The sequence below is a fragment of the Antechinus flavipes genome, chromosome 2, assembly GCF_016432865.1.
Source record: "Antechinus flavipes isolate AdamAnt ecotype Samford, QLD, Australia chromosome 2, AdamAnt_v2, whole genome shotgun sequence".
NCBI classification, from domain to species: Eukaryota; Metazoa; Chordata; class Mammalia; order Dasyuromorphia; family Dasyuridae; genus Antechinus; species Antechinus flavipes.
In genome coordinates, this window is record NC_067399.1 from 218,886,703 (window position 1) to 218,910,247 (window position 23,545).

Here is a 23,545-nt window from a genome sequence, read left to right on the forward strand (position 1 = left end):
TTCCCTTGAGTCTTGTATTTGGGAGTCAAATTGTTATTCAGCTCTGGTCTTTTCATTATCACTGCCTTGAATGTCATTAAACATCCATTCCCCCCTGAAATATTATATTTAATTTTGCTGAGTAGATGATTCTTGGTTGTAATCCTAACTCCTTTGCTTTCCAGTATATCTTATTGCAAGCCCTCTGGTTGTTTAAATCCTGTGTAATTTCTGACTGTAGCTTCACAATAGTTGAATTGTTTTTCTTTGACTGCTTGCGGTATCTTTCTTCTTATCTATAAGTTCTGGAATTTGGCTATGGAATTCCTGGGAATTTTCATTTTGGGATCTCTTTCAGGTGGTGATCAATGGATTCTTTCAATTTTTATTTTTCCCTTTAGTTCTATTATGTCAGGACAGTTTTCTTTGATAATTTCTTGAAAGATGTTGTCCAAGCTTTTTTTTTTTTTTTTAAGTCATGGCTTTTGGGTAGTCAAATAATTATTACATTATCTTCTCCTGGATCTATTTTCTAGGTCAGTTGTTCTTCAATGCAAAATTGTATTTTCTCCTTTTTAATTTTTTTAAATTTTGTTTTATCTATCTTGATGTTTCATAGAATCATTAGCTTCCACTTATTCATTTCTAATTTTTAAGGAATTATTTTCTTCAGTGAAATCTTGCTCTTTTTTTCTATCTGGCCTTTTTTTTTTTTAGAGAGTTATTTCCTTCAGTAAATTTTTGAATATCTTTTCCCATGCTATTGACTCTTTTTTTCATGATTCTCTTGAATTATTTTCATTTGTTTTCCCAATTTTTCTTTTACTTCTTTAATTTGCCTTTAAAAATTCTTTTAAAGTTTTTTTGGGAATTCTTTTTTGGGCTTGAGACCAAATTACATTGTTCTTTGAGGTTTTATATGTAGCCATTTTGATACTTGTCCTCTTCTAAGTTTATGCTTTGATCCTTCCTGTCACCATAATAACTTTTTATAGTCAAGTTTTTTTGTTGTTGTTTGCTGGGTTTTTGTTGTCTTTTGTGTGTGTGTGTGTGTGTGTGTGTGTGTGTGTGTGATTTAATATTTTTAATGTGAGAGTTGGGCTTTGGTCTTGCACTGTCCCAAGATTTTTGTGCTGGGGCCCCAAATCTTACTGCTAGCTTTCACTGGGCTTTAGGGCTTAGCTGTTAGTTTTCACTGGAAAGTAGGCTACCCTTCTGGCTTCTGTTGGGTGAGGAGGGTGGGGGGAGCTTGCTTTCTTTCTGTTGGCTCCTCTCAGTATGGGATTTAGTTGTTGGCCTGCCCTAAGTTTGGGGCCTTTCTGCTGGGTTGCTATGGAAACAGTGCCTCTTTTCTGGAAGGCCCCAGGGGTGGGGGTCTTGCTGTTGGCCACCCTTACAGAGGGACCTCATTACTGGTCAGCAATGGAATTAAAGCATCCCTGGAGCCTTGTGCTGGGGAATGGAATCTTGTGAAGCACAGATTTCACTTGCTTATCAAGCTGCTGGTTTGCAGGAGGGCAGAGTTTTGCTGATTGATTGCTCTAGGCTTGGAACTTTGCTGTGAAGCTAGCTGCTACACTCCCCTCTCACTCCTGTGAGATAGACATTTCCTGCTCCTAAGCTGGTTCCCTGCTCCTAGATCAATTCTGAGTAGATTTTCTGATTATTTAATTCAGTAGGGCTTCAGAGGGTTCCTTCCTGACTCTGCCATCTTGGCATTGGAAATGAATAATTCATTAGATAAAAGATCTAGAACATTAAGAGAAGTTGTGAAAAGAGGGAAGAACAAAAGAAGAATAGCACTTTAAGGCCTCAAACTATCATCTAAAGTAGCAGTCCTCAGAGAGGCAGATCAAACAGACTAGGGGGAAAAAATACTAGAATCAGACAATTCAACTCAATAGTCCACTGTACAATAATCTTATTTAAGAAAGAACTGTTGTCTTTTAGATTAAAACTGGTGGGTAAATTGGGGCAGAAATTAGGCTAAGACCAATGTCAGATTTTACTCAAAAATACATTCTAAATGGATAGGATTAATATTAAAGATCATATTTGAAAGATCAATGTAAAAAGTAGAAGGGGAAAAGATCATATACCTTTCACAGTTAAGGATTGAAGATATTTTTAATCAAACAAGGAATCTTTTGTAATGATAAAACTTATCATTTTGATTATATAAAACTGAAAACATTTTGCACAAACAAAATTAATTCATTGAGAGAAGGGAAATCTTTGTATCAAATTTCTCTGATAAGTGTTTATTATCAAAGATATTTAGACAATTCTCATTTCCCAATAAATAAGTGATCAAAAGATTTAAACTAAGAGTTCTCAAAAGAAATTTAAGGTATTAACAGCCATGTAAAAGAATACTTTAAATCATTAATAAAAAGAAAAATGCAAATAACTTAGATTTTATCTCAGACCTTGAAGCCACCAAAGATGAACAAGATGTGAATATTCAATTTAGGAGAGACTGAAAATATAGGCATTGTTGGTGAACCTGCGAATCAGTATAATCATTTTGGAAAGTAATATATTATTTAAATTAAATAATTAAAATACCAGTACTCCTTGAACCAGAGATTTAACTAATAGACTTAAGCCCCAAGGAAACCATTGGTAGAAGAAAATTCCACACATAACAAAATATTTGTAGCACACTTTTTGTGGGAATGGCAAAAAATTGGGAACAAAATAAATGTCCATCATTTGAAGAATGCCTGAACAAACTGTGGTACATGAATCTAATGGAATATTACTGTTTTATAAGAATTGATGAATGTCTGGAGAGCAGTTTGGAGCTATGATCAAAAAGCTATCAAACTGTGCATACCCTTTGATCCAGCAGTATTACTACTGGGCTTATATCCAAAGAAATCTAAAGGAAGTAAAGGGACCCACGTGTGCAAAAATGTTTGTGGCAGCCCTCTCTGTAGTGGCCAGAAACTGGAAACTGAGTGGATACCCATCAATTGGAGAATGGCTGAATAAATTGTGGTATATGAATATTATGGAATATTATTGTTCTGTAAGAAATGATCAGCAGGATGATTTCAGAAAGGCTTGGAGAGACTTACGTGAATTGATGCTGAGTGAAATGAGCAGGACCAGAAGATCATTATATACTTCAACAACAATATTATATGATGATCAATTCTGATGGACATGACCATCTTCAGCAATGAGATGAAATAAATCAGTTCCAATAGAGCAGTAATGAACTGAACCAGCTACACCCAGGGAAAGAACTCTGGGAGATGACTAAGAACCCCTACATAGATTCCCAATCCCTCTTTTTTTAATCTGCCTGCATTTTTTATTTCCTTTATGGGCTAATTATACACTATTTCACAGTCTGACTCTTTTTGTACAGCAAAGTAACTGTATGGACATGTATACATATATTGTATTTAACTTATACTTTAACATATTTAACATGTATTGGTCAACCTGCCATCTGGGGGAAGGGGTGGGAAGAAGGAGGGAAAAAGTTGGAACAAAAGGATTTGCACCTGTCAATGCTAAAAATTACCTATGCATATATCTTGTAAATAAAAAGCTATAATAAAAAAAGGGGAAAAAAAGAAATGATAATGTGATGAATATAAAGAAAAATGGAAAAATCTACATGACCTGATGCAGAGTGAAGGAAGCATAGTCAAGAAAACCTTATAATACAATGGAAAATGGAAAGAAAAAATACATGCAAACACACATACACAAGTGAATCTTACTAAATTTTAAAGAAAAAACCTGATTCAAAAGAAAAAAATACTCAAAGCCATCTCATGCCACACTTTTGCAGAAATGGGAGTTCCACAAGAAATATATATATTTCTATATCTTTTCAATATATTATTTTTGCAGGCATAACTATTTTCAGCATTCTCTTAATTCAGAATCAAATTTGGGATACAATGAAGCACTCATAAGTCATTGAACAAATAATTTACAAAGGCTCCTAACAGAGCAAGTACACACAAGAAATATCCAATAGTGCTAAGTTCTCTAGACTGGCTGTTCTTTAAGAAAACTCATCTGGTTAGGTTATTAGAGTACAGCAACTTGAATTGTCTTGGGCAATTTCAGGTCTAAGAGGCGTAGACTTCATTTAGCTGCCATTTTTATGCCCCAAGCTGACCATGAAAGCCAGGAGGGATAATTTTGTCTTCTTTTAGAACAAGCCTCCCCATATTGTAGGTGGAAAGAAACAAAACTATTTCAGGGAGACACAGGTCCTTTCACAATTAGTTACATTTCTCTCTCTCTCTCTCTCTCTCTCTCTCTCTCTCTCTCTTCTCTCTCTCTCTCTCTCTCTCTCTCTCTCTCTCTCTCTCTCTCTCTCTCTCTCTCTCTAGCTCTCTCTTTCTCTCTCTCTCTCTTTGTTTCTCTCTCTCTCTCTCTCTCTCTCTCTCTCTCTCTCTCTCTCTCTCTCTCTCTCCCTCCCTCCCTTTTTCCCTCCCTCCCTTCCTCTCTGTCTTTCTGTCTCTGTCTCTCTCTCTTGGTCTCTGACTCTCTTGTTATATGACATGCCTCTGGGGAGACAGGGATATTTGGGAAAATTACGATGATGTTAAAAAAAAAATAACATGTCAATGCCTATCAAAAAGTGTAAAGGGCATGATAGAGCCTAGGGAATTGGAAGAATGGCATGGCCAGGAACAGAAATAGAGGAATCAGGAGGAAGGGGAGATTTCTTATAATAATACACAGTCCATAGGATATTTTGGGAGGAGCAGTGAGACACAGAACTCAAGATAATTACTTCATGTGTTTCTAAACTACCTTCTCAGGCTTATCAACCTTAACCCTATTCTATTTCCTATTTTGTCTTATCTTCCCTCTTTTCATCAACTATTTTATTCCTTCACATCTTAATCAAGCTTCAAGGCCCAACTCAAATTCCTTTTTTACTGTAGTCAGAAAATAGAAGACTTTCCAAGTCTTGCATCTTCTTTTCAGGGCCCATGCTCTATTTCAATCAGACAAATAGATGAGAGTCAAGTCCTTTGTCCCAGGAAGAGCTGAAATGGCCCCTAATCAGTGGTGTGAAGGGAGTCCTGTGCCCTACTTGGGACATAAAATATGGGGTTGTCTACTGAAACTCAGAAAGGGGAGAAGTTACTCTAAGCAACAGTTGGCAAAAGGAAAGGCATAATGGGAGAGCAAGGTGGGGATGGGACATAGTTGTAGAGCTCTTTCAGGTAGTTCTGGTGTTTTCCTTTGGCCCAGATGATAATTTGTATGAAGTCTACAAGGAAGAAGAAAAGAGCCACATGGTCAGATTGGCAAACTTGATGCAGGACCTTTCCTCATATGTGTAACTGGGACAATATCAACAGGGATCATAAGAAGGGGAATCTTGATCCTATAAGGTATCTTTGGGGTCTTTGAATCTGCCAAGTACAGATTTTCAAGGTGATGTAAATAGAGATGCTATCTATATAGCAAAACAAAGATGCCAAGAGCCAATCTCCCATGTTGACCACCATATTTTAGGGGAATATAAAGGGTGAGAACTAGGAGACACAGTGGATGGAGCCCTGGTCCTGGAATCAGAAAGACCTGACTGAGTTCCGATCCAGCCACAGGAACTTACTAGCTATATAACTGTGGGCATATTATTTAATCTTACCTGACTCAGTTTCCTCACTTGTAAAATGGAAATAATAAGAGTACCTACCTCCCAGATAAGGATCAAATGAGATACTCTTTGTAAAGTGCTTTTCAAATTTCAAATTTGCTTATATAAATACTAGCTGTTAATAAGAGGCCATGAAGATAGTAGCGTTCTTGAAGATGTCATTCAGGGTATTGCTCTGTGAGAGAAGCAGTGGACAAACTTCTCCCATAAGTGCTTCATAGAGGAATGAGCAAAAGATGCAGGCAAGACGAGCTATACTATGCTAGCTGAACCTAAAGTTATGCTTGTAAACATAGATGAAGGGAACTGGGGAGTGGAACAGCAGATAAGTGAGGTGAGAATTCACATATTCTGACCAGAACACGGATTCCAGATGATCCCATGTCTCTGAAATAGAGGATGATTCTCATCCCCAGACATGGTCTCTGCAGAATGTCTTCATGCTTCTTTGGAAAGTCTTCATCCTTCAAGGACTTTCCCTTGGGATCCAGCTGAAAGGGCTGTGGGGCAATCTACCAACAAAGATATGATTTTGTGAAGAGTTTAATGTTCTCTATAATGGTGGCATTGGATTTCACCCTATCCAGGAAACAAAGCTTCTTCTGTGTTTTGGCATCCAAGATCTCTGCCTCAGAGTGCTTCATGGCTCTTTGTCACCCATGGGCTGTTGTCTCCACTTTCTGTGGTCTCTTAGCTCATGACCTCAAATGTCTTTCTTAATGAAGCCTTCTCTTATTTCCCTCTGTCCTTAACTGCCAGGTCTTGGATCTTTCACTGAGCTTTTTTTGTACCTCTCCTATGCACTTGTTTGAATATGTATTAAATTTATTTGGGTACATGCCTGTCATCTAAGGATCAAACTAACTAATCCTAGAAAGGCTCATCCTGTGTAGATTGGCCCTTAGGGGATGAATTTTTGGCCACAAAAATTTATGAAAATCATGTAGTAAGGTGTGGAGGGTTGCTATATCCATCAGTAGAGGGAAAATGGACAGATAAAAATCAGAGATCCCTGAACTATCAACAAGGGCAAATCCCTAGGGAATAATTTTTAAAGTTGGAATAGTATTGTGGCTAATTTCCATTCCCCTGGAGCCAGGGATGATTGAATAAAAGATTGGCTTGGTAGTATTTCAGAATGCCTGGCTAGGGTTGCTTGAAAAAGTCAGAAAAGAGATAGATGTCTTGTTCCTGCTGTGGGCACAGTGAGGTGGTGTGCCAAGGACAAAGAGTCCTCCAACTCTGAGAGGCCTCCTCAGCAGAAAAGCCCCATCCTTTGAACATGTCAAGGCTAGAGGCTGGAAATGAACCAATCTATGGGATGTTTTTAAACGGAAATAACTCTTCATGTAACATTTTTATTCTTCAGTCTTAAATCTTGGGATCTACTCAACAGAAACACCATCTGCAGAACACAATGCATCAAAAGCATGGATTGATGAAATCCCTGAAGAAAGGCAAGACACAATGTGCCCCAAAGTGGCTGAAGTAGACTAACTAAATGCTCTGCAGATGGGTTAGTTATTTATGGGAAAAGATCCATGTTCCTCAAATACCTGCCAGCCCAAAGAAGCATTGAAAGTCTAGAACTCAGCCATATTTCAGGGGTCTTTTCTGAATATTAACAGGCATGCTGGGAAGAATATGGAAAAGATTTTCATTTTTTTCAGGTATAGATATGATTGTTTAAAATGTTGATGGGGCTGATAGTGGTAAAATAGCAATAATACTTCACTATGTTTTGTCCAAACACTACAAATATTCTTAGAAAGCTAAAAAGAGACTATCATCTCATAAGGTATAAATGATGCTAATTTTTTTAAAAGCAGTCAGTTTCAAACTTTTTTTCCTGCACCACTAACCAGTGATGTGACATCAGATCAGTTTTTCTCTATCTTTGGCTTTCATTCCCTCAACAACAAAACAAATTTTTCTTGAGATTTCAAAGTCAGTACTGTTATTATATTTCTTTGATTGATAAAATCATTTCTATGCCTAACATCACTCTATATTTCTAGGGTTACAGATCTTTTCTCTTGGTTTTAGTTTCTTTATCTGTCAAAGGAGGGAGTGGTAAAAGAGAATATAAAAAGCACCAAGATCCCTGCTATCTCTAACATTCTTTATCCTTTATGAAGGGAAATTAATAATGGTTGCCATTCAAGTGAACAGATGTGGCTGAAAAGATGTTGCATGGACTGAAGGCTTCGGTCTGATGTATCCACAAGACTGCTCTGTTATTTGGCTGTGGTCCCGTTTTATATACTTGATACTCTCTATGACTAGGCTTTATCACCTTAATGACTGCCTTAGTTTGTGAGCTGGTAACTCTTAACAAGAGCCTATCAGAGACTCAATCAGCACAATCAGACTTGCAATTCTAAGTGAATCTATGACACAGTACTTCATTCCCCAATGGTCAAATCCACCTTTACTCTGGATAATTCAACAATATAGTTATGGGCCCATTTAGACAACTTAAGGAATATGTATATATGTATGTATGTATATATATATATATATATATATATATATATGTATGTGTATATATACATGCACATGCACACATACATACACACACACACACACACACACACACATGAACATCCCTCATACAACTTTTATTCCTTCTTGCAGATCGGTGATTAGCCAGGGAGAAAAAAGGGAAATGCTAAAAAGTCCAGACAGCCCAGTAACCTTTCATGTTCTTTTTAGTTCTGCTCTTATTTCTTGTTTTTTCCTCATATTTGCCCACTATCCCATCACCCCCTCAAGCTCAAAATGACATGACCAAGGTGAATTGGCTAAATGGATTCTCATCTATTCCTTTCTCTACTTACATAGTCACCACTCCTAGTTTAGAACTTTATTACCTCTCTCTCTGGGACTTGTTCAATGAAAAACTTCTCCTGGAAGCACTAGCTTCCTAATTGGCTGATTTCCTCAAGTCTCCCCTCTTCAATCCACTCTCCACAGAGATGCCAAAGTTCTACCTTAGACACTTCTCACTACTATGATACAAATCCTTCTTCACTTCCACCCCTTGAGACTGCCACTATTCTACTTCTGGCCCTTCTCAGTTCTTTCCTGAATTACTTCAATGATCACCCTACCTCAAATCTCTCCCTACTCTGATCTATCCTCCAATGAGCTGCCAAAGTGATTTTCCTAAAGCACAGATTTTATTTACTGATTCCCTTGATAAACTTCATCAGCTCTTTATTACTTAGAGGAGTAAATATAAACTATTTGATTTTTAAAATACATCAGTATCTTAATCCAATGAACATTTTCAGCCTTATTATTCCCCTTCATGCATATTATGGTTCAGGTAATTTGACCATCTTCCTGTTCCTTGCACAAGACACTATCTCCTGTCACTGTGACATCTGTGTTCCATTTTTGGAATACATTTTCCCCTAACCCCTACTTCTTAGAATCACTTGTTTATTTCAAAGGAAGGTACCACTTTCTACATGAAGTCTGTTTTGAGAATTTCAGTATTAAGTACCACTCACCTCTATCACCTGATATCTACTTTGTACTTGTTCACCTATACCACAGGATATAAGTTTCTTAAAAGCAGGTATTTTTGTCTTTGTATCCCCATCATCCGATATATGGCAATTATTTAATAAATACTTTTTGAATGGTTGGTTGTAATGAAGCAGTGGAAAAAAAATGGAATGGGTTCTTTTCCACTAGAGAGATCTAAGTGAAAGCTTGATGACAATTTTTTTGTGATTGTTAAGAAAAAAATGGGATTCTCTTTAAAAAATGAATTGAACCAGATGGCCTTTGAAGTCACTTTCAGTTTTCAGATTCTATAATTTCAAAATACTGTGCTTACTCTAGGATCATACAGTCTAAAGCTGGAAGAGATCTTAGAGATAATTTAATCTACGTTTCTGACAATTATGCTGAGGTCCATAGAAGTAGAGGGTCTCAATTGCCCAAAATTACTCAGATTATAAATATCAGAGCTGGAATTAAAACTCATGTTCTCTGGTTGCAGATTCAGTGTTCTAAACTTATTTGATCTTCATAATATTTTTTAAAAATAGGTAGGGTATATATTACCTCCATTTTATAGAAGAGGAAAATGAAACTCAGAGTTTTAGTCATTTGATTAAGGCCACACAGCTAGTAAGAGAAAGAGCCAGAATTGGAACCCAAGTCTTCTGATTCTTAATATGGGTTATGTCACTCCTGCTTTATCATTCATGATGTGTGTGGGCTAATTGAAGCAATCACCCAAGTGCATAGTTTCTCATCTCCTGTATTGCTTGAATAAACATTTATCTGCTTTGATTGTTTCTAGGATTCTTTCTGAATGAATAAATGCTACAGTTAATAAATTTTATTAAATAAGTATTCTCTTTAGGGAGTAGCCCTCTTTTCATAGTGTAACTTTTCCAAACACTTGATCTCTGGATATGTGTCTTACTCGAGTTTCACTGTCTAGCTGCTCCAATAAACAATAGTCTGTAACAGCAAGCAAAGGAAAGTTTTGGAAAGGATGGACCTTTTGAATTGGAACTTGTGCAATGAAAAGACATTGAAGAAGATCCAGATTTCTTAAAATGGTGGCTCACTCTTCTCAAATATTAAGTCACAAAACAGGACACTGGGTCTACCCAAGTGACTATTGGCTTCATGCTTCCATTTTACACTTCCTTCTGGTTTGAAAATGCAATGCATTAGTCCATCAGACCTCACAGGCAGAAACCCAGGAGGTCTTGTTACAATCTCAAAGCCAGAAGGTGCTTTTATGTTCTCTTTTACACTCCTCCTTTAACAGATGAAGAAACTAAAACCAAGAGAAAGGATTTATAACCCTAGAAATGTAGGGTGATGTTGGAGATAGAAATGATTTTATCAATCAAAGAAATATAATAACAACAGTACTGACTTTGAAATCTCAAGTCCTGGATTCAAATGCTGACTCCTTACTTTAAAGAATTCTGACTCTCTTAATTTATTCTCTCTCCACTCTCAAAGTAATGAGTGGAGTATAATCTATTTCTTTTTTTTAAATAGCTTTTTATTGACAAAACATATGCATGGGTAATTTTTCAACATTGACCATTGCAAAAACTTCTGTTCCAGCTTTTCCCCTCCTTCCCTCCACCCTCTATGGCAGATAGTCTCACACATGTTAAATATGCTAAAGTATATGTTAAATACAATATATATAAGTATAATCTATTTCTAAAGTACTCTTCAGCTCTAGAATCCTATAATCCCCTCAATAAGCAAACATTAAGTCAAATCCTCTCATCCACAAAAGACTAGTAGTTGGAGCTAAGATGAAAAATGAATATTATCATGGAACAAAAGCATTAATTTGGCATGTAAATGATATTTTAAAATTTATGAAGTATTTTACTCACAGTGACCCAATAAGCATATAAGATTAGTAATACAGACATTATCATGATTGCTTTTCTGTTATTGTTTGGTACCTGCAATTTCATTTTTGTTATTGTTCACTTATGTCCAACTTTTAGCAACTCCATTTGGGGTTTTCTTGGCAGAGATATGGCAATGGTTTGCCATTTCTTTCTCCAGCTCATGGTACAGATGAGGACTCTGAGACAAAGAGGGTAGGTGACTTTTTCAGGGTCACACCTAGACAGTATCTGAGGTTGGATTTGAACTTAGGTCTTCCTGAGTCTCGGCCCAGCATTCTATCCACTGTACCACGGAGCTGTCTCTGTGATTTCAAACTGAGGGGAAATTCCCTTTACATTTGCAGATCTACAATTATTCTGTGAATTCTTATCTTAGAATAAAATAATAATGACAGCTAGCATTTATACTATAATTTATATTACCACATACTATTTTATACTGCTACATACTACTTTATACTACTATTTATGCCCCCATACTATGATACCTGCCATGTCCCAGGCTCTGTGTTAAGCATTTTATAAATATTATTTCCTCATTCTTTACAACAATCCTGGGAGGTTGTTATTATTATCATCACCATTTTACAGTTGAGGGAATTTGAAGCAAATAGATTGAAGTGACTTGGCCGAGGTCATATGCCTAAGAAGCATCTGAGACTGAATTCAACGTTGGGTCTTTCTGGCTCCAAGCCCAGCACTCCTTCTGCTGCACCACCTAAGAGAGAAGGTTAGGAACTTGCCCTACAGTGATATAAATACAGATCCTCCCACTTCTTACTCAGTTCTCTATTCACTAATTCAGGCTCATTCTCCCACTTAACTGAAGGGAAAACTGAGACTCACATGGCCCAGTTTGTTAGTGTCAGGATTTTCATGTCAAATCTTCTCACTTGGGAATACAGTAATCCAAACATCCTGCTCTGCCTCTTGGAATATCGCTTTACATTTCCTGAACTAGAAATCACCCCATGTTATATTCTTTGATGGGTTCTGCAAAGGTGTATGTTATAGAACTCCTGACCTGAGGTTAACTCTCCTGATTAATGAGACAGCCCCAGATGAGCCCATGCCCCCCTCTAAGCTCTGGCCATTTTCCAAGCTGACACTTTTATAACTCTTTCCATCTTTGCTTTAGGAACCATAATAAAATCAATAGTATCTTTGCTTCTGGAAATGGAAGATGTCCATTAATTGGTTGTCTCCGTTTCTCATCAGTGGTTCTTGATTCCATGGGAACACCATGTCTACACTAGAATTAAATGATCACCTGATCATGCTATGCAGTTTAACTCAGCTTCTGCTACTTCTCCTTCCATTGATTCTCTTCTCTGATGGGAGGGCTAGAGAACAGAGCATTAAACTCCTAACAAAGCCTTCCTTTTATAGAAGACTCAGAACTTTCTAGTAACCCTCCATTTTCCATCAGCAACTGTGCTCAGTTTTGATTTTGTAGGACTATCATGCTCTCATATTGGTGGATGCCCTGATGCCTCCCAATTCCTTTCAACTCTTTTATGTGTTGTCTTCCCCCATTACATTGAAAGCTCCTTGAGACCTGGGACTTTTTTTTTTTCTTAATTGTATACCTGGCATATAGTATGGACTTCAGTGTTTTTTTAAATTGAATTGAACAGTCATTGTCACTAGTTTGTCCAATTGTTTACAACGTTTCTGATACTTCCCAGAGCAAAACAATTTTTAGGGCCACCACTCTCTTACATATGTTGTTTCTTACCTGCAAGAATGTAGGCTCCTTAAGGAAAAGTATTGTCTTATTTTTCCAATTACTTCTTTGTTTTGGTTTAGATTTACTTGTAAGCAAGGAGAGAAGAGAGTCCTCATGCTGGCAACTCTTTCCAGAAGAATTTTGCTGAGATGAAAGGAGAAAGCAACATGGGTGGGTGTCCCCAATGGTGGTAACTGCCAGCTATCTTAGACAAGTTCTGGTTGGAAAGAAAGAGATGGACCAAAACCTCCATCCAGCTGTACAAATTGTGAAAGATAGGTAACAGCTTAAGGAAATGGAAAGATCATATTTGTTTGTTTTTTAGAGTGAGAGAAGACTATGCTTCTAAACAACAGGAAGAAGCAAGAGGATAAAGACTAGCAGGAAAGATAATTATCAAGGGGATTACCTCTCAAAAAAATTCATTCAAAGAAAAAAAGACCAAGTACACAAGAAGAGAGACTAGCCTAGAGAGGAGGAGTCTTTTTCTGAAACTAAAACAAAAGGAGAAAAAAAAAGTATCCATGAATACATACAAAAGCCTAAATCCTTCACATCATCATTATTATTTATTTCATAAACTTCTCTTAAGGAAACTAAATTTGAAAAAAAAAAAACAAAAGGAGAAAGAATAAGAGATGACACTGAAGTGATCTGAAATGTGACACTGAGGAGCCAAGGGAACTCTTCAATGTATAAACTCTATTTTTTCAGTAAAGTAGGATGTGCAATCCTATGTTAAGAGGGGGTTGACAAGTGGCTGTTTCAAGGTGACTTAAGGAGAGAAAACGAAGTTTGGAATAAGTGCTGTGAAAAGTAAAATAGGGAACCAACTAAGAAAAAATAAAAAAGATTGCTATGCAACAGTGAGGGAGGGAAGTTAAGATTAGATAATATAACTTTTAAAAAATGTTTTTGATACTTTTGTTTATATATCAACTACCTTTGGCCTCTATTCAAAGAGCCGTCTCTTAAAGAATAAACAGAAAGAAAAAAATCAATGCGGCAAAACTAACCTAGAGCATCAACCAAGTCTATAATCTTTTATGCACATCATTCCCCCATCTCTGTATAGAAGGGAAGAAGCTTCATTTTTCTATTTTGTTCCTCAGGGACAAGTTTGAGCATTCTAATTACATAATAAATAATAAATTTATCTCTAAGTCAGTCGACATATTGTGTTACTGCATCTAACTATATATCAGCGACATGCAAGTGAGAGCAGGAGATAATCCAGAGCTGGTATTTGGAAAGGGATGAAGGGTGATGATATAAACCATCAAGGGATTAGAGGACATAAGTCAACTTTATCATCAAGATTTCAAAGAAGGGAAAGTGAGGTCAAAGTAGAGGTAATGGAAAACAAGGAGGAGGGAATGACCAAAAGGTAAAAGAGTTGATTTAGGAAGGATGAAACATAAGAGATAGAGAGATAGGGAGTTAAGATCAAAGAGAAGAATTTCAAAGTTCTTGATCATGAACTAAGAACGATTGTAGGTGATGATGAGATCAATTTCACTCCCTTTCACCCCGTGTGTATGAAATAGAGTGAAGGTGTAGGTCATAGCAGAGAGGAGGTTAATAAATTGGGAAGCCAAGGTGTTTGAAGGGATGATAACCCATACTATATACTGAAATCCCTGAATATAAAGGCAGGGATTGTGGTAGAGCACTGTGAACTAGATAGTGAACTCGAGAAAGAAACAAGATGTCCCAGGTGTTGGCAGATAATTGGGCTAGGATCTGAATAGGATGTCTGACTGGAGAAGAGGTCACTCTGGTGGCCAAAGAGAAGATGTATGGAAATAGTGGTGAACAGCTAGGGGTATTATGCATGGGGAGCTTTACAGAAGGTACTCAGTACTGGAGAGAGTAATAGGAGGTGAGGTGAAAGGGAATGAGACCAGGAAGAGAACAAACATTTATATAGTGCCTACTATGTGCCAGGTATGGTGCTAGACACTTTTTGTAAAAATTTATTTGGTCCTCAGGAGTTTACAAGATAAGTGTTCTTATTATCCTCATTTTGCAGTTGAAGAAACTAGGAAAAATAGAGTTTAGGTGATTTCCCGAGGTTCCATAGCTAAATTTCAGAAGTCAGGCTTTCATGATTGCAAGAATATGAAAGGCATGTGAGAGGAAAGGGTTTAAGGTAAATGACATTTTGTTAACAATAAAACGGGTGTTTAAAGGACAGGAAAGGCAGGTCACAGAGAGAACAGAGACATTAAAAGGGAAGAGCTAAAACAGATTGGGATGGAAACTTGGGTAGTGGTATCGGAACACAAAATTCCCAACTCTGCAGTCTTCAGTTTCAAACCACAGGGATTTGGAAAGAAGGAAAAGAGAGTTTGTTAGCCATAGAACAGTGGACTGTCATATTTTCCTAATAAGAAGAGACACCATATTATAGGTCAAAACTTGGATATTGATTTGATTTTCTAGAAAGATGAGCTCAGGCTGGGGACTAGCAACGAGGCCTGGTGGCAAGGGGCTAGTTCAGGTGACTAAGATTGTGAGAGGCTTGGTGTGTGGATCCTTGCTGACTATGGGGCCTCTAACTACTCATGCCCCCTGGGAAAGGGGCAGAGAATTTTCTCACATGATTACATCTTCTCAAATGTACCACAAAAATATAATATAAAGTGTGTGTACATGGCATATGCCAAACACATACACATTCATGTTATATGTACACATACTTTGTACACATTATATATATATGTATATATATATATATTTATATATATACATATATATATATACTTTGTATGTTTGTGTCTATATCATATTCCTTTCCCACACTCCTCCTGGGGTTGTCTGTTGGAATCCTTACAAAGTGTTAAGTCATTAGAATTGATAGAGACAATAGTTATCTAATTTAGCCTGGTTCGGTATGATTGATCTGATCCTACAAGGAGATGTTATGGGCCAGAACTTGAAACAAGATACTAAGTGAATTGAGGAGACAATGTTTAAATCTAGTTTAGAATTGATTTAATCCTACAACAAATAATGGTGATATAATGATTGGTGTATACTCAGTGTGGAGCATATAAGCAAGAAGCTCCCAGAGCCAAAGAGAAATACAGAAGCCCACTCTCGGAGCGGAGACAGATTCATTCCATATTCCACCTTTGTGCTGGCTGGAGACATTCGGAGGGAGCTAGGGGCTGAAGCTCAAGACTTTGAAGGACAAAATAAAGGACTGGATTTTAACTCCTGGCTGTGTTTGGAGTGATTATTACTTGGAACTGAAACTAAGGCTGCCTCCAGAAAACCTCTCCTAGAAACCTGCTCCCAGAGAGAACCATCATATTTTAAAGAAGAAAAAATGAATTGGAAGAACACCTTTGAAATACATCCTCTGGAGGCTGAGCCATCCTAATTAGTTTAGATAGATCTCTAGAGAGACTCTAGACCTGATAATGCCTTTACTCCAGACATTATGTGTCCCAGACTCTGTCCAGCAGCATTTTGAGAGTGGCCAGCTCCATGTCCCTATTTAGACCTGAATATGGTTATGAACACAAAGCACATGCCACTCCTAGGATAGACTGAGGCTAGGTTTGGCCTTCCTCTTTTGTATTTGTTCTTTCTATATTAGGTTAATGAATAACTTGTCCAGTTTTTGGACATGTCCAGATTTGAAAGCAGTCTTGTGTGTAGTAAAGGTCCAGAGGCCTGGAGTTCCATCAAGGTGGAGCTATTGGCAAGGGAAGCTTCTGAATTAGAGAAAACAATCACCGAGAGGATTGGTTCAAGACTGACCATTTTACCAGAAGACATGTACAGGGAGTTATGTGGACAGTTCCTAGTCAAAGTAATATTTAAAATGTCTAATTAATAGATCTACAAAGTACTTTATATTCAAATGAGGTTTAAATAAAATAGCAGATTGTAACAATTTTAAGTCCCAATTCCTGTTAATACATACTGTCTTTTATGTTTAGTCTTTCTTTTGTGTATAAGAAAGTTACTTGTTCCATATTGATTTATGTTATATATCAAGTATCTTTTTATTCTTGCCTTTTGGGGGAAACCTTAGTTGTGAACCATAAGGAAAATCTTGGAAAACAGGGGTTATTAGTTCTTCACACTGGGTGGAAGAAAAATTTAATCTTTGTAATCCTAGGGTGTTTTTTGTTTGTTTTTTTTTTTTGCTGAGGCAATTGGGATTAAGTGACTTGCCCAAAATCATACAGCCAGGAAGTGTTAAGTGTCTGAGGCCAAATTTGAACTCAAGCCCTCCTGAATTCAGGGCTGGTGCTCTATCCACTGCTACTGAATCCTGTGTATTTTAACAGGCATTTAAAAAACATTATTCTCAGAAGAGGTTCATGAACTTCTGCAGAATGTCAAAATGATACATGATTAAAGAGAAAAAGGCTAAAAATCCCTGATATAGAAAAAAAAGAGGGCAAAAGACAGATCTTTTAGAGAATACTCAACTTAAGGAATCAAGAAAGGAAGATAATGTAGTCTCTTACTTCTTTAAAAAAGACTGAGAGCTGGGGCAGCTAGGTGGCACAGTAGATAGAGCACCAGTCCTGAATTCAGGAGGACCTGAATTCAAATTTGACCTCAGAGAGATAGAGAGAGAGAGAGAGAGAGAAAGAGAGAGAGAGAGAGAGAGAGAGAGAGAGAGAGAGAGAGGGAGGGAGGGAGAGAAGCCATTTGAAAGTTTATTCACCATTCTTCATTACTCAAAACTTCTCTCCATCATCTCCTCTTCCAACCTCCTTTCTTCCTATTCCACTTCTTGTTCTTCTATCTCTGCCCTTGATCATTTCCCCTCTATATTCCACTGTTACTGGCTTTATCTGTTAGCCAGCCCCTCTTTCTCACACACTACTGATCGCTTACTTTCACTGACTTCTTCCCGTGAACCTATAAATATACTTAAATTTCTATAACACTTTCTTTCTAGCCTCACCAGCCACTGTCTTATGTCTCTCATTCTCTTCACTTTTAAACTTCATGAAGGAACAGTGTTATGTATAGGTGACTGATAGACTCAAATATACCTTTTTCTTCATTAAATTAAAGGATCTGTGATCTCAGTGGTGTCTACACTCTCTTCACTGACACCATTTTAAAGCCTTCTCAACCTTCTTTTTCTATGTGATTCTTATACATTTTTCCCCACCAGTCTTCCTAACATGACCCCAAAAGCCTTTCTCTGTTTCTTTTATTTCCTTCTGGATATTCAAAGCCACAAGTAAGAGTCAAGAGCCTTTGATCCAAGAAAAATAGAGAATAAAAAAAACTGAACTTAATGCCTACTTAGAAAGAATCAGTTAAAACAGAAGCCACCAGTTGGCTAGCCTTGTGAATATTGTTCATCTGTGAATTGCTACTCACTATACTAATTAATCCCTCTTGCATTCAACTGATTACTTTTAATTACTTATATTATTTTGGGGAAGCTGTATGGCATGATAAATAGTATAGTGGACTTACAGTCAAGAAGGTATGGGTTTAAATCCTGCATTAGATGCTTACTATTTCACACTGAATGAATCATTTAACCCTTCTCAGTCTCATTGACCTCATCATTATAATGGGCACAACAATGGAATATAATAGTATTATTGTGTAGATTAAATTAGAAAATAGATATAAGGTACTTTTCAACCTTTAAAGCACTACATAATTATTAAGAATTATTATTTTCAAATCGTGTCTTATAAAGTTAACTTAAGGAAATATTTTGGGCTGCTAAGATTGCCAAACATAGCTTTGGGAGCAAGAATTAACCATTAGATTTTACTCTACATATATTATATCTCATTCTTTTTCATATGACTGGTTCAAATCTTTCTCTGGTCTCATTACTTCAAAACCTAACTGTTGGAATCTTTATAAACTGCTAACTCATTAGAGTTGATAGATTATTGATCTAATCTTACAAAAAGATGTTTTGGGTCAGAACCTGAAACTAAGTCCTAAGTAGAAGTAATTGATGCAATGCTTGTGTTCACACCTTTACTCATTGGAGTTCACACGTTTGTGAGATTTCAGGGTTTAGTATAAGATATCCTAATTCACACCTCCCTCGAAGCTCTTAGGGCCAGAGAACACTATAGGAGAAAACCCATAATCCCTCTCTCTGATATATAAGAAGAAAGCAAAGGCCCAATTGAGGGAGTTCAGCTGAATTACATTGGAGAGGAGCACTCTGGGCCAGACACAGAGCACTCTGGGAGAGCCAGAAGCCCTCTCTTAGAGGCAATAAAGATTTATTATAACTTTTACCTTGGTGCTGGCTGGAGGCAGAGGCAAAAGCAAAGGACAAAGCTGCAAGAGCTCTTGGAGATTTGTCCTTTGCTTCTGCCTCTGCTTTCTTCAGACTCCAAGTCAGCTCCAGTTTTCATGTAAATCAGCTGAATTCTCTGGAACCCAAAGTAACTAATTAACTTGAAGCTAAGAGCCTCTTTATATATGATTCCCCAAAGGTTGACTCTTCCTTCTGGAGGCACACCTAAGGGAGGTGTGAATTCACAAAGTTACAAAGTTTACTTTGTGAATCTCCCATACTTGTCAACTCCAATTGAGTACTGGTGTGAACACAAGCATTATATCAATGAGTTCTACTTAGTATCTTGTTTCTTCTGGCCCAAAACATCTTATAGGATTAGATCAATCATACTGAACCATCCTAAATTAGATAATTATTATCTCTATCAACTCTAATGACTTAACAGTTTGTAAAGATTCCAACACCTAACACTTCAAAAGATTCATAATTTTTTCATCAAGGAAAGAAACTCTCTCCATTGATTCAGCCTGAAACCCTTTCACATCTTATAACAGTTTCAAGACTTCTCATGGTCAAATATTTTATCATTAGCTGGCCAATACTAATCATAATTCCAGAAGACTAAGAATGAAGACTACCTGTCTCCTGATAGAGAAGTCATGGATTTAAAGCATTCAAGAATTCCACCAGAGTGGAAAATAAAGGCCTGGAATCTTTCTTAAATTGGAGTTTTGGGAGGAACTCTTTGCTCTTCAAAGGGGTAGAGGAGATTGAAGAGATGCTTTGCTAAGGAATGTATCTCCTACCCATAAGCTATGAATGATAATGATTTGTTTCTTTTATAATTTTTTATAATATGATCTATTGTAATTTATTATTTATTGCAATAATTTTAATATTATATAATACATTAATATAATAAATTTATAAATAATAATTTAGTATTATGAATTATAAAATATATACTATAATAAATCTATTATAATATGATCAGGTTATATATCCATTTTGAATGTATTATGGAATGTGATAGAAGATATCAACTTAAGCCTAATTTTTGCCAGATTGCTTTTTTGGTTTTCCCAGCCATTCTAATCAAATAAAGAGTTCTTGTCTAGGTAATTTAGAGAACTGAATTATTGAGTTATACTATTTCTGATGTTTATTCTGTTCCATATTTCTCTATTTGGTTTTGATGACTAGTGCTTTATAATGTAAAATCTAGAAACATAATATAATATAAAGTCTTAAATGCTATTCCCTTTTAATTCTTACCTTCTTCATTAAATTCCTTTGATATTATAAATCTTTTGTTCCTCCAAATGAATGTTTTTGGTTTGTTGTCTAATGCTGTGAAGTATCTCTTTAACAATAAATTAATTTTAGTAGTATTATCATTTTTATTATACTGGTCCAGCCCAGCAACAAATACTAAATATTCTTCCAGTTGTTTAAATTATTCTTTATTAAGTAGCAATGTGCAACTGAATCCAGACAAGCGTTTCACCTAAGAATTCCCTTCCTATTGTCTCTTATATTTTTGATATTATTCACAAATATGGATTTTTATGAGTTTATTTTGTAACTTGCTTATGATAAACCCATGAGAATCAGGAATATTTTTTTCTTTTCCTTTGCTGTGTCTTCACAACTAGTTAATGTAGATATTTTACATTTTTGAATGTAATCCTTTATTGTTACCATTTAATGACATATCATAGGTCCTGAAAATTCTTTTAATTCCTTTTGGTTTTGTTGGGATTTCAGATTGTTCATTTGCTATTTTGCTTATTTGATTTTATTCCTCTTCTTTTTAATCAGGTTGGCTAAAGGTTTATCAACTTTAGTCTTTTCAAATAACATGCTTTTGTTTTTATCATTGCTACAATCTTTTGGGTTTCTAATTTGTCCATCTCTCTTTTACTTTCCATATCTTTTCACTTATACTCCTTTTGGATTTGTGAATTTGTTGGGGTTCTAACTTTTTGAAATGTACATTCATTTAATTAATCCTCTCCTTTTGTATTTTGCCAATGTATGTATTTAGGGATATGATTTAGAAGGACTACTTTAGCTGCATCCCAGAAACTCTGGAATGTTACTTAATCATTACCATTGTCTTTTGCATAATTGCTTCTATGATTTGTGCTTTGATTCATTCATTACCTAGTATATCATTATTAACTCTACATTTAGGACTTTGTTGTTTTTGTTTATGCTTCCTAAACTAAGTACTATTTTTATAATGTTAAGATCTTGTTGTGCCAAAGTTCCCTTTTTAATGTCGTGACCCATTTCTTCAATTGTCCTATTTAGTTATTCTGCCTTAGGTTATAACCTTTCCCTCTTAATGTTTGAGATAAAGGATTTATATCTTTAGGTTATAGACATTCTTTCTTAATGTTTGACAAAAGAAAGGTTTAACCATTTTAGATGTCATCAGAATATCAGTAAACCTCCCCCACCATTAGGTTATCCCCATCTAGGTGCCTCCCCTACTATGTCATTGTTCTTGTTATCCTATAAAAAAGTTTGCTGTCCGGCTACTCGGGGCTAGACTCTGAGATAATAGTCTCCTCTATCCCTGAGATCAACCATGGATCCATTGGTCCCAGTATTTCTCTCCATTTAATAAACTATTGAATTGATCTCTAATCTCTGTCTTGCTCAGTTTCTTCGGCATCACAATCTATAAAGGATATGTTCATTATTTCTGCCTTTTCACATTTTGTTGTATTTCTGTACTCTAATATGTGGTCAATTTTTTTTTTAAGTTCCATTTAGTGCAGAGACATATATTATGTCCTTTAACAGTCCATTTAAAAGATGTCATATGACTTTTAGCTCTCATTTCTCTAACGATTTATTCAATTTTATATTCCCCCTTTTGTTTCTCTTTCTGTTAAAATTTCCAAAACTGAATGACATCAAAGTATTCTACTATTACAGTATCATTCTTTATATTTTCTTGTAATTCAGCTAATTATTCCTTTATGGATTTAAAAACTAAGGTATTTTAAAACACTTAAATATTTATGGTTTCTTTCAGAATAATTTAATTTCTTGATGTATGTTTGATTTTGTTTTGTCTAATAGGATAACTGTTAACTCTTGCTTTTTTGGATTCATTTCATGTGTAGTAAATTTTATTCTAGCTCAGCATTTTTGTTCTATATATGATTTTGCTTTTTCAGGGTTTTTTTTTTCCTCTTAAAACATTGTATAGTTTTGTTTTCTTAGACTATCACTCTTGTTTTGTTGGGTTGTTTAATCCATTCACTTTTAAAGTCATGACAGTAAAGGTTATCCATTTGTGTCATTAATATCCTTTTTTTTTTCTAATTAGGATTTTTTATTTCTCTTCCTCTTCTGAGACTGTGTTTTGTCTCTACAATTATTTATGTTTAATCTACTTTAAGACCATCTTACTTCCATAGGTTTTCTTCCTTCAATCCCAATTCCTCCTGTCCATTTGTCACAATATTTTCTAATTTGGGAGTTTTACATAATTTATGAGTGCCTTCTTTCCCCCCCTTCCTTTTATTGTTATGTAATTCTTCCCTATTTCCTTGCTTTCCCCCCTCAATTAATAAAATCTCCTCTCCTGTCTTTCTCTTCATCTTCATTTGTTGGTTAGGTTTTTTTTTTTTTCTGTATCTTTTTCTTAAAAAAAAAATTCTTTACTATGTTCTATTTATTAATTCTTTTTTATTTTTTTTATGTCCTAAACTTTTATTCCTTGATTCTTGATCTTTATACTTATGTATTCCCTTTTAGTTTCTTTGGGTTCCTTATAGAATTAAAGCTTTTAAAGTGGCAATTATGAGTTTCTTCTTCTAAATAATTTGTGTGATTGCTTTCTAGATTTTGCCTCCTCCTGCTCCCTTTTTTCCTCTTGAACTTCACTCTTAGAATTATCAATATATGCAATAGGTAAGGAGGATATAAATATTGTCCCATCTTAGATATTTCCCTGGGGAGTCCCAGTTCTAACTCTATCCCCCATTTGCTGTAAAATTTCTGATTTTGGTCTATGTCATTCTACACTCTTGGATGTCACTCTCAGTAGTTTTGAATTCCATTCTTCTGAAGCTGTTCTTCTGAAGATATTATTCATAGAGGTACAACACTCTCTCAAAGGAAGTGGTCTCTCGAAGTACCAGATTCCTGCAGATTATATTCTCTCATTACAAAAATCTTTCTCCATGACCTTCTCCCACCACTGAATTGGAATCTCTTCTTTCTTCTATTTAAATTTCTCCTTAGCCAACATTCTCCAGTTGACTTTCTGCTTGCTAAGAGGATAGAAATTATTTTGCTTTCATTTTTTATAACTGATTTGTACCACTGGTACATCACATCTTTCCTTCTACCTTCTATCTCCCTTGTCCTTTTATAAGCTTTTTCCTATTCTATAATTTAGTCTCTCATAGTTTGTTGATTCACTTCTAAGAGAGTGAGATATGATGTTTAGTGTGTGGTATTTTAAGCCTGTCCTCCACTGTCTTTTT